The following is a 13771-nucleotide window of genomic DNA, read 5'->3' on the forward strand; positions in this document are numbered from 1 at the left end:
CCATATGGAATTTAACTATATCATGCCTACTATTTATGATTGACAAGGGTTCCTATAGTATTATTGTAATTGAGCCATCCAATTACTCTCTTTTCGATTATACAATAAGGAGACTACGAGAGAATTTTCAGTTAACCTTTGATTTGTTTTTAGAGTTGTGTTCTTGATATGCAATGCCAATTTGAAGACCTTTAACTATTCTCTGATAATGAACTCGTCTAGATTGACAATGGTCAATATAGATATCGAGTAGTTAGCAAGCAAGAGAGTCGCTTCCTCAGGATTATGATTATTGTACAATACGGAGATTACTAGAGAGTCGTCAACTCATTTTTAGTAGAGAACTCTCTTGATTGACACGGTCTCTTTATATACTATAAAGTTGTGTCTCACTTATATATATGAATGCAGAGAATTGTAAAGAGCATACCTAAATTTTCTAAACGTGAAAATGGAGAATTTGAATTATATGATCAAAACCGCATGAAATAATATTGACATTTTTTTAATTTAGGTTTGGAGATAAAAAATGTATAGATATTATAACGTATATTATTTTATATCAGTTTGCTTTCCACATGGTTCATCTAAGTCTTCACTACTACAAGACTCTACTCGTGCAAAGCTCTAATGTTTGCATGAAGTCTAACACATGGATCGTTGTAAATTAGAGAAATAGTTTTGCAGAAGTTCGAACTTGAAACTGATGTCATGGGCTCACATAGGTTGACTTGAATTTCAAAGGACAGAATCGAACTTGCCATGTGGCCTACATGCACAATATTATTTTATGCTATGTTTTATGTGTTCTATGTAATTACATATGATGCTATACTATTTATACATGTGATGTCCATTACGCCATGTTGTAAATGAAACAAAATACTATGTATGTCATGTCATGTCTTGCCATGAAAAATTATGTGATGGATAATGTGAAGACCATCATGTAATGTATACATGATGCATATATGTACTACGTCATGGATGAAAGGAGAAAGAGAAGAATATTAATATTATGCTATGAATGTAAATCATGGGGACCGCATACATGTATGTATGTCATGTGCATCAAGATACTTTTCTCGTTAATATAGATGCGTACCTTCGATATTTATGTTCACGATGATATCATGCGGACCTTTCCTTTTCTGTGCTATTTAGTGACGCATTAATACGTTGTACCCGACCACGTTAGGCCCCTTGGAGTATGTATGTGAGCCCGCCTAGTGGGTCCATGTGCCCGTGCATGGACCATGTTCTATAAAAAATTCAATAGTACCAAAATTTAATAATGGAAGTGAAAACAAAATTAATTAATTGAGATAGCTACAAGTTAATTAATTAAATTTGTTTCTTTGTTTGCCTAGATTCTATTATACCTTAAGCTCGAGCCATAATTATTCATTAAAGATCACTTGAATGACAGTGGTCTTACCTGCGATGCTAAAAAATGTAGTCAAGAAAATAAGGATGTTCATATGACTCGATAACCCGACTAACTTAGACTACTCAACCCAAACTAAGAAGTTAAAACTTTTTGTAGTTGAAGTTTCGGAAAACTGAAAACTCGATTCAATTTGCATATTGACATTTTGATGATCAGGTTGACCAATGAACCATGAATATCAGTCCTAAGTCTCTTGATCACGATTCTCGATCCCTCAAACTTTCTTGTGTTTGCTATCTGAAGTAGTTGTCAACTCCTCCACTGTGCCCATATCATAACGGCAAAAAAAAATATATTTTTCCGAAGAATTTTCAAATGCAACAAAACAATTATTTAGTGCAACTAATAAGTTGAACAAAACAAGCTCTTAAAATTCTCATTGGAAAGTTAAAATTTGATAAACTAACAAGGAGAAGAGACATGGGGGGATATCTTCACCAAGGACGATGCATGGTTTGATGTTGAAGAAACCTTGTTTAAAGGGAAAAATGTCTTACTTTTTGGTACCAAAGTAATATATTATGACTCTTCCCTTCATATATTAATACCAAAATTATGCATTCCAATGCATAAAGGTGAAGGGGAGCACGCAACAAACCCTAACTCCAACACATATCAACAAAATCCCTAACTCCACTAATTTCTTCTCTTATCTAGAAGAAATATCTTGTAAGTTTCTATGCAGTTTCTGAGGAGATCTATAATTTCCAAGCCATTGTGCCTTTTCTATCTCATACTAATATGTCAATCTCTTTCTATGTTCTTCTATTTCTTGTTTGCATTTGGTTTCAAGCATGCCATTCACGGGCTCTTCAATTGGCTGATATCAAATTTCAGAAGAAACTTCAAGCTCCTATTAAGGTTGGTACCTAAACTATGCAAAAACTATGAATTTGGTATTATGGGTTGGTGGGTGTTGGTTTTGTTGTTCAATGTAATCGACGAAGGTCGATCGTTCAATTTGTTCGATTAGAGATCTCTATTGTTTTGGAAGGTTTGTAGCAAACCAACTGACTCGTTATGTGAGATTCCATGTTGGTTGGAGAGGAGAACGAAACATTCCTTATAAGGGTGTGGAAACCTCTCCCTAGTAAATGCGTTTTAGAACTGTGAGACTGATGGTGGTATGTCATGGGCTAAAGCGGATAATATTTGCTAGTGGTGGGTTTGGACTGTTACGAATGATATCAGAGTCAGACACTGGATGATATGCTAGCGAGGACGATGGGTCTCCAAGAGGGTGGATTGTGAGATCTCACATTGGTTGGAGAAGGGAACGAAACATTTCTTATAGGGTGTGGAAACCTCTCCTTAGTAAATACGTTTAAAAATCGTGAAGGCTGACAACGATATGTAACAGGCCAAAATCGGATTATATTTGCTAGTGGTGGCTTGGGCTATTACAAATGGTATTCACACTGGGTTATGTGCTAATGAGGACGATGGGTCCCCAAGAGGGTGGATTGTGAGATCCCACATCGGTTGAAGAGAGAAACAAACAATTTCTTACAAGGGTGTGAAAATCTCTCCCTACCAGACGCATTTTAAAACCATGAGACTGATGTCAATACGACACGAGTCAAAACGAACAATATTTGTTAGTAGTGGACATGAGCGGTTACAAATGGTATAAGAGTCCGACATTGAGGTATCAGCCAGCGATGACAATGGGTCTCCAAGATGGTGGATTTTGAGATTCCACATTAGTTGGAGAGGGGAAGGAAACATTCCTTCTAAGGATGTGGAAACCTCTCCCTAACAAACGTATTTTAAAACCGTGAGGCTGACAGTGATGGTCAAAACGGACAATATTTACTAGCGGTAGACTTGGTCGGTTATAGACCAAATGGGTCAAATTGAACGTCCTTGACCGTGACCGCAACAAATGGGTTAAAACAAACCATTGGAAATCAGTTTATGTTGAAGATAACCCACTTTTTATTTTTGTTTTTTTGGTTAATTTTGGTTATGTTTTTGATGTTTTAGGGAAGATTGGGGAAGATAGCTCTTTCATGGGATGAACCAGCAATAGAATGCATGAAGCTATCAGCTTCAAAGGCAGGCGAAGAGAGAGAAAGTGTAAGATCCAAAAGAACAAGATACAAGAGGAGAAGGAAGCAGGTGAAGAGATTGGAAGAATTAAAGAATGATCACAAGAAAGTTAAAGGAAACAATGGCGTTTTCAGTTCAGATTATGAACATGCTAGGACTCATCCTCCTTCTCACAACTAAGTATACAACTACTTAGCTATATATTTTACATACAAAAATGTCTGCCTTATTAAGTATGTAATTCAAACCTAGTTTTAAACAACTGCATTTATATCCCCCCAAATCCTTTATCCATTTTGAAAACTTTAGTTAAATTTCAAATTTAGATCCTAAAAACTTTGTTTCATAACTTGTTTTTTTGTTTTAGACAACCAAAACAAACATAATCTTAAACAATCAGAAATAGATTGATTAACCCATAATCTTCAATCATCTAAATGAATGTTCGCACATTTTATTACGTTTTTAGTGCTAGTAATTTAGCACGGTGTTCTAATTGATCGGCTTTTCGTGCAAAATGATTTCTTTGGTAAGCTTTTTTTCTTACTTGTTTTTTCTCCCCTATTGATAAAATTTTTAGGAATGTAATTTATTTACTTTTTTTTTTTTTTTTTTTTTTTTTTTGACGTTGTTAAGGTGCTCTTAATTCATTAATATATTATCTAAGATATGGGTATTCAAAAAATTCGGGTTACGGTGCTCTTAATTCATTAATATATTATCTAAGATATGGATATTCAAAAAATTCGATAACCTCAAAAACTCGATCAACTCAATCTAATCCGTATGGTTTGGGTTGAGTTATGAACGTATTTAGATTAAGCTCGTCCCAAATAAATGGAAATTTTATAGATTGAGTTGTTCATAAGTTCACTTAAAATTAGACGGGCTTAAACTAAATAAACCTGAATTGATAATTAATTTTAAAATATACATTTTTGTTACCCTACAATTTTATATATATATAAAAAGTATTTATTTTATTTTTATTTAATTATTTATATCTATATATATATATATATATATATATATATATATATATATATATATATATATATATATATATATATATATATATATATATATTTTAATTCTCTAAAATTCTGTTATAAGGTAACTTTTTCAAAATATATGTTGAAATTGAGTATAAATTTTATTTAGATGTACTTAGATGTTGTCCTAACTAATCTTTTACTTAGGTAAAAAAAAAAAAAATATAATAATAAATGACTTTAACAAAACAGAATCTAAAAATTAGTAGTTATGTTAGATTTAATGTTGTTGGAATTAAAAAATTTACCATTTAAATGATTGGGTCGGGTCTAAAACATGTTCCAACCTAACCCACGAACACCTCTACTTTAAGAAGCTGCAAGAACTTGCACAAACTTTCATTAGCTAAATGAATTCGAAGGTGTGCGTAAACAGCTCGAGAAAATTTCTTTCATACCATTATTGGGTAACCTCCAAAGGTGTGCGTAAATAGCTCGTGAAAATCAAACCCAACCACTATGTTTTCTTGTTAGGATCTAAATGTCGAGATTTTGAAATTTGGATTGAGATTGCTATTCAAATTTATTACAAAGGAGAAAAATGGGTTTGAGATACCATTACAAAATAAAATACAAAAAAACTTAAACACAGAGACCTATTGACGCTTTGAGTGTGACTGAAGGTCATCCATGGGAAATTAGCTGGTGAACCCATTCCACAGGCCATGTAGTCACCCAAGGTTGGGGGCTTGACCCCGTTATGTGCTAGCTCCAATAACTACCCGCATGATCAATGCCCATCCACAAGACGAATCATCTGTGTAGGGTAACGCTATTGACTACCCGCATGATCAACGCCTAACTACAGGAAGGATCCACTGCGCAGAGTAATCTAACAAACCACTAAGTCACACGTCCCTAACTAGCCTCACACCTAGCTCAACGGTACTGTACCAACGTGGGAAGGAAATGAAAGTTCCTCAGACACTATACCAACTACTATTGGACTTGGAGGCCACCATTGTCTTTTAGAGTTGAGATGGTGGCCTTCTAGATCTCTAGAGTGGTTTGGCAGTCTAGAAATAGATTTATGTCTCTAGGTTTCTCAGATTTGACTCTCTCAGTCTAGATTGGTTTGGAGCATTAGAGGCCTCACCCTTTGATTGTCTTTCTTGATTTAAATGCGCTCGGACAACTGGACGTGTTCCATCCTAGGTCATAGCCTAACCAAATTCACTCTAAGTTTTTCTTGGAAGGCGTACAGTGTCGCCTTCTGTGGGCATTCAGATTCTCTATGAGTCCCCTTACATATGCAGCAGGACAAGGAGCCTTGTCGAGACTGTTTTGGTTGATTGAGTTCTACCTCTCTATTGGGAGGACTCGCTTTCCTCTCCTCTGCCTCCAAGTTTGTTACCTCCACCATCTTTGGAGGAGTTGGGTCGGTAACTTCTATTACCCCCACTTACAAATGATTGGTTTCGTCTTTCTTCTTGGAATTGATCATGGCTAAGGTCAAGTCTTCAACCTTGGGCAAGCCGAGAATTTCGTTGGCAAAATGTACTATTCTTTTTCGGTGCACTCACACTAAATCTATAATACACATAGAAGGACATGGTGAGAAGAAAACAACCCTAGCCTCGGTCTAATTGATCATTCCGTTGGCATCTTGCATTTGTACCTTAATTTTATTGTTGTTCGAGGATGTAGTTATAGATTTGAGTCAATTAAGAACTTATATCATATAAGTTAAATATCAGATCTCTTGTACACAAACAAAAACACCTCAATATCAAGGCTTGCAAAGGGACATTCAATAACTACAAGATTTTTAGAAACCATTCAACACACTCATTCATCCTTGTTTAATTCAAAATAAATTTATATTTTGGTTCATATAGATAGAAGGATTTGAACTAATAGGATAAAATATGAAAAAACAAAATCAAAATCGGAAAATGTAAAATCAAATCATTGGATCTGAACCCCTAAATGAATATAAGGGGCTTGAGTTCTCCTCAAGACTGGTCGTGAGCATGTCAAGATGACGATGTTGTATGGTTGAAAATGTACGATCGTGACACTGACACCTTGCACCATGTCTCATAAGCAGGTTGTCCTGATGGGTATCTATCATGTTTCTCTCGCCTAATCGAGATGCCTTACATCATGTATTACTAGTAGGATGTCACGACCATCTTTTGCACCAACCATGTGAATATATCTGTCTTTTATAGAGAGTGATCTAAGGGCCACTTTGGGGTATCTTCCAAGGTGACCATATGTCATGAATTTGAAAAAAAAAAAAAAAAAATGAAATTATCTTTTATATAATATGATTAAATCTAGTTTACTCATATTAAATTATTGTAAGATCTCATGTCGATCAGAGAAGAGAACAAAACATTTCTTATAAAGGTATAGAAAACTCTCCCTAATAGACACGTTTTAAAACCATGAAGCTGACTGCTATATGTAATGGACAAAAATGGTCAATATCTGCTAGCAGTGAACTTGGGTTATGACTAATGGTTTCAGAGCCAGACACTGAGTGGTGTGCCAATGGGGATGCTGGCTCCTGGGGGTGGATTGTGAGATCTTTACATCGGTTGGAAGATAGAATGAAACATTATTTATAAGGGTGTGGAAACCTCTCCCTAATAGGTGCGTTTTATAACTGTGAGGCTGACAACAATACGTAACAGGCAAAAGCGGACAATATCTGCTAACGGTGGACTTGTAACAATTATATTTTGTAATATTTAGTTTCCCAACACCTTTTTGAATGAATCATAATGCTATAAATTGTGTGATCTAGTTCATAGGATGCGGCTAAAAAATAAATAAATAAAATTAGGAATGGTGCCATAAAGTTATTATTTACGTAGGGATAATAGTCTAAAACTATATTTGTCGTCCGAATTAAAATATAATATGTACATCCCTATAAAGTCTCATTCACGACCTAATAAAAGGGAAATTTACAATAAACTTTGGAGTAAGAATCTAGAAATAAACTAGTTGTAGTTTAAATTTTCAAGACAATAAAAGAATTAATAAATCTTGAACAAGTTGTAGATTAGAATATTACTAAAAGGAATTGATGTCACTATGTTGTGATGGTAAAATTATTATTTTTTGTTTGAATGATATCTATTATAATGTATAAAATTTGCAATGTTCGAGTTTCCGTTTTCTACTTTCTACTTCAAATAACTTAAACAGACGTATGGTAACGAGATCAGGTCAGATGTTAGACAATAAAAATTTGATCCTTTTAATGAAAGTTTCAAACTTTACGGGTGTAGAGTGTGCATAAATTGGTTGGGTTAGTGACTTGAGTAACGTGAATAGAGTTCACAATCTCACTCAACCAAACTTTCTATTTTCGAGTTGAGTTGGTTGGGTTGTCCGGTTGTTTTTTTTAGTTATTTAAAAAATCTATTTACCCATAATATATCACTAAAATCTCATAAAATTCAAATATCAAATTCTCACAAGTCACAACTTATCACTAATATAAGTAACAAACGTCAAATATTCTTAATCTTCATAATAATCTTAAAAGTAGAGTAGAGTTGAGTTGAGATGTAACCCTATTCTCGAGTTGATCAAATTGACCCGACTCAAGAAATTTCAACCCATGAACCGACTTAAATTTTCGATTTGTTAAAAATTCAACTCAACCCAAATCGAAAACAAATCTATTCCAACGATCCAACGAACCTTTCTGATTTGAATTGGGTAATTCGAATGGGTTGAGTTAGGTAATATATGAACCAAATATGCAATAAAATGAAGTGAAAGGTGAAAATGTGTTATTTTATATTTATTACAAGTTCCAACATTGATTTAACCGAGTAGGATGTTTCTTGTTTGGCTTAAGTTGAGCCATGTTAAGTGGATTTGGTTTATGCATGTTTAAAAAACACAAAAAAATGAAAGCATAGCATAGCATAGCATAGGTTATGTTAGACATGCTTTTTATTGCTTCTTTCAAGAGGGTTAAAGATTACATGGCAGTCCATAATACATTAATATATACTAAATTAAATTAAAAGCTTATGATATTTTGGAAGATATGAAAATATAATAAGATATAATTTCTTTTATATTATGTGTTTTCATTTCAAGAAATTAGATTAAAAACTGTTCGAAGGACATTATCGTACTGATTTTAGCTTACTGTCGGATTAACGTTGGAGGGTAAGTTAAGTATTAGGAATTGTCTAGACATGAGCATAACCCAACATCCAAATATGGACAAGTTTTCTTGTTTTTGTCTTCTCTACCTTTAATTGGATATGACAATACAATACATGAATCTAGAACACTAATTAATGAAATGAATGCTTGAATCAAGATATTAATCAGATGGGAAGGAACCCGTTCTGAATGAGGAGGAAGTGAGGAGAGCTTTTTCATCGTTTGCTAAACAGGACCGAGGACGGAGATTATATCCCATCTCTGTCCAATTTTAGCTAATTTTACGGCTTATATTGAAATTAATCATCATGGTTAGTTAGGTTAAGATATTAATATGCCCTAAGTATGTCATGAAGTGATATAGGTGAGAATTAATCGTTGGAATATAGTTTTCGAGGCGGCTACCAAGTAATTAGTAACTTTGGTTAAGACCAACCGAGTAAGTGACTTTACTGTTGGAGTTAGTTATTTGATTGATGTATGTTGGTGCATGCCCTAAAGTTCTTGCATGTACCATATTAACTATGTGATGGTTATATGCTCTTTATATTGTCATGTTTGCATGTGATATCCGTTACATAATATTAAGAATGAAATGAAATGTCATGTATGTAATGTTATGTCTTACCATGTAAAGTTATGGGATGGACTGTGTGATGTTTGTCATGTACACATGATGCTTATATGAAATATGTAATGGAGGAAAGGAGAAAGGAAATGAAATCAATGTTATGTTATGAACGAAAATCACGAGACCTCAAGCATGTATGTATCTCATGTGCATTGGGATACTTCCCCATTATGTTATGCTAGTACGGACATGTACCTACGATATTTATGTTCACTATGATATTATGCGGACCTCTCTTTTTTTGGCATCCGGTGACGTGTAATGCGTTGTGCCTGTATGTTAGACTACTTCATAAAAAAAGAGAGGTCTGCATGATATTTGACATCGTGAGTGTATGTTAGACTAGGTCCAAAGGGTATGTATACGAGCTCACCAGGGGTCCATGTGAGCTTATGTAAGCCGTAGAAAGTACTATACATCCAATTCTGCCCATTTTGGAAGTTGAGACAAAGGCTATGAAACGATGTTTTATGAAATGATAAGTCCAAACATGATTGCATTGTGATTAAATTTTCTGACCCAATAGCGGGTTACTCGCTGATTATTTCTTAAAATACTCAAGTCACGTTAATACCCTCTGTATGGATGACGACGTCGCGGTGACGACCATGGGACAGAAACTATGGTAGATGCATTCCTGTTATTAGTAGCCTTTAGGTTAGATCAAGACATTGTTTTATTTAAATTTCACGTTAATCATTTTCTACAAACAACATGAATGAATATGGCTAATTAAGAAAAAGATCCTAGGTATATAAATAAGGAACACCATCTCAATTGATATGAAACATGTTGGCGAAATCGATAGCAAAATCATAAGAACTTATACTCAAAGTTGACAATATTATATCAACGTAGAGGGTCATTATTCCTAACCATATCGAACTTATTACTTCTCAACCGTGTTATATTTTGAAGCTTTTTGTTAAATAACATATGGTTTAGACTCTTATCTTTATAAAGTTGCAACGTAGAGTAGAGTTTTAATTATTCTAAATATGGTCATTAGGCACAAATATTTATATTAGATCAATTACCCACCTTTTGTAATCACAACTTTAATAAAAAGGAGTTCAAATCTTGCAAGTTAGGACAAATCATTATTATATATAAACTAAAAACAACTTAATTTATGGCAACTAAATTTTGCTATTATTACTATATTATATAGCCCAAACATGTCACGGAAGCATATTAGACATAGACTAAAGTTTTATTAGTGCATAATTTTGACCCAGAACGATATAAATTATAAATATTTAAAAATAAAATAAGTGTTGTTTTAGTTTAACCATGGCATATTGAGGGTTAAATCATCGACTATGAGATCCCATATCGGTTGAGGAGGAGAACGAAACAGCCTTTATAAGGATGTGAAAATCTCTCCCTAACAGACACGTTTTAAAAAACCTTAAGAAGAATGTTGAAAGGAAAAGCACAAAGAGAACAATATCGGCTAGTGGTGCGTTTGAGCTGTTACAAATGATATCAGAGTAGGCACCAGGTAATGCTGAGCCCCAAAGGGGTGAATATGTGGCAATGTGCCAGCAAGAACACTAGGCCCCGAAGGGGAGTGGATTTGGTGGGGGTCCTACATCGATCAAAGAAAGGAACAAGTGCCAGCGAGGACACTAGGGCCCCGAAGGAGAACGAAACACATGTTATAAGGGTGTGGAAACCTCTCCCTAGTCTAAAAAATCTTGAGGGGAAGCCTGAAACGAAAAGTCCAAAAAGAACAATTTCTGCTAACGGGTTTGGGCTGTTACATCAACTATTGAAACGATAATTAATGCTCAATCGATTAAGCTATATTCTCGAGAAAAATTAATTTTTTTTCTCCCATTTTTATTAAACTTTTGGGTGGTTTTTGAAGTTGCTTGTTGGGAGGATGTCTTGTGATGAGAGGAAAGGGTATCTTTGGAAGCTTTGCTTTCTTCCTTTATCTTTATCTTTCTATGTTATATATATATATATATATATATATATATATATATATATATATATATATATATATATGACAAATAGTACAAATTTTAAATTTTCTAAAGGGATAAAATATTTTGTTTTGTAATGGAAAAATGAATATGTATAATAATAGAATAGATTAAAAAAGACATCAAATTATTTTGTCCTTGTGGAACAAGCAAAGATTGATATTATTCCTTGCTTCCATTTCAAAGAACACAACAATTCATGTTTTAAGGAAGATTTAGTTGAGATTATTTTAGGACATGTTTTTTTCACGTAGATTAAAGAAAAGTATATGAATGAACCGAGATTACTTCTGAATGAGAATGATTTTAAAGATACGATAAGAAATACTTAAAAAGTTGATAATAAGGTGCACTTTCTTTTTCAGTGGCTCAATCATCGAAACTCGAAATTGTATGCTTGGAAAAATCCTATTTCGAGTGACGGTTTGATAAATTTTCTAAGAAACATGTGAGTGACAACCAAATATGTTAAAATGATTTGTGTTGATCGGTGAAGATAGTTTTCAATTTTAAAAACACTTCAAGAATCGTAGTTAATACGATCATATTGTAGGAAACACGTGAAATTAGAAAAATTAATACTTGAGAAAATATTAATGCGAAATTTGAATCGTTTTAAAATAAGCTTTATTGTTTCAGTTTTCTTGTATTTGTAATGACCCGACTTTTTACTATTTTTTTATTTGAAAGTCGAGAAAGGGATTATCATAAACAACGAAACAATCAAGTAATTTTTTACCGGGACCCAAATTAAAATATTGTCAATTCAAAATAATTCAATCCAAGAATTCAACCTTTAACTCAATTAAACCCTAGACCTATAAATAAGTAGAAAAATTGTGTTGACTAAAAAACCATAGCGTTATTAAAAATGTTGAGTATAATATAAAGTTGGATAGTATAATAAGTCATTTCTCTTCTTGTAATAACTAGTTGAACAATTAACCCATAAGTTGATGTGTTAAAAATTGTGATGCATGTGACCTGTGGTGATGGCTCATTGGTCGCGGTGAAATTTAGTAATAAAACGTGTTGCATAGAGATTGAACGCTCACATGATACGCATGATCCATGACTCGATCTGTAGACCCTAATGGCAACCCTTCCCGCCTATCCGTCTCAATTGTATTATCCAACCCAAGACCCGATTTGTGACCCGCGAGAACAACCCTGGGTCGTGCATGGGTCGCCTTTTGTTGGCGCGTAGGCACATGTAGGTGCGTGAGGGACCTACCAGTGAATTTTCAAGAAGTTTGGAGCCTTTAACAAGTGGAAAAGCAAACTCAAAAAGGCACGTTTCATCCCTATAAGTAACCAAGCAAATTTTATACAAGTACTGAGTGTAGGGATCGCTAGGACGTGCTATATGCGAGTATTTCTTACTTTAGGTGATTAAAAAATGCATGTTTAGGACTTCAGAAGGGCGTTTTTTTGGTGAGAATGTATTGTATGTATGTTAAGTCAAGGAATATGTCCCAAGGATAAGATTCCATGATGCACGCTAATTTTATATTTTTCGCAAAGCTAATAAGAAAATATGCATAAGTAGAATACGAGTTGGGCAATATGGATGAGTAAAGTATGTAAGATGTAAGAAATTACCAAAATGCCCCTATAAAAGTTTTATGAGGAAGGTTATTTTAAATGTTTTTGCAAGGTTAGAAAGGAGAATGGGCTATTGTGATATTTGCTCCACGAGATTGATGAATGTTATCTTTCCATTGAGCTAGTTTGTTTGTCTGTGTATTTGATAGCATGAATAATTTAGTTTATGCTTTCAATGATTTTGGCGGGTATCTCCCTAATAAACTTGCACAAACGTGTAGATTATGTAAATCATGCTCTATGTAATCGATAGGATAATTTCTTTAGCAAACCATGCATAAAAGAACTAAGTCAAGAATAGGGCGGTTTCAAGTTGACTATAAGATCTCATATCAGTTGCAGAGGGGAACGAAGTATTTCTTACAAGGGTGTGAAAATCTTTCCCTAGTAGATGAGTTCTAAAACCGTGAGGTTGACTACGATACGCAATGAGTCAAAGAGAACACTATCTGCTAGCAGTGGGCTTGAGTTGTTACATTGACCCTGGTCAGTACATTCCCTGTAGGCCGAGCACTCTAGGATCGTGAGTAGCGATCAGAGGTTTAGACCTACATGCACCTAGAGTATATAGATTAGTCGAGAGGTTAGTTCCAAATATCCTGAAAATGATAATTGACTATTAAACTGCCTAAACGCTCCTAATAACCTAGTAGACATCCACGATATTCAAGAACGACAAAGGTGGCACCCTAGGCTACAAGTAGTGTGAACAATGTCATCGGTCTCTCCACTATCTTTTCTACTTTGAGATAAGGGCAGTGTGTACCTCAACCATGTGAAAATGGCTCGAGGTCTCTTAAATAGGGTTATCGTGTTGTAAACCTATTCATGAAAGGGGGGCTTG

The sequence above is a fragment of the Cucurbita pepo genome, chromosome 12 (genome assembly GCF_057944985.1).
Source record: "Cucurbita pepo subsp. pepo isolate OVF chromosome 12, ASM5794498v1, whole genome shotgun sequence".
In the NCBI taxonomy this organism is placed as follows: Eukaryota; Viridiplantae; Streptophyta; class Magnoliopsida; order Cucurbitales; family Cucurbitaceae; genus Cucurbita; species Cucurbita pepo.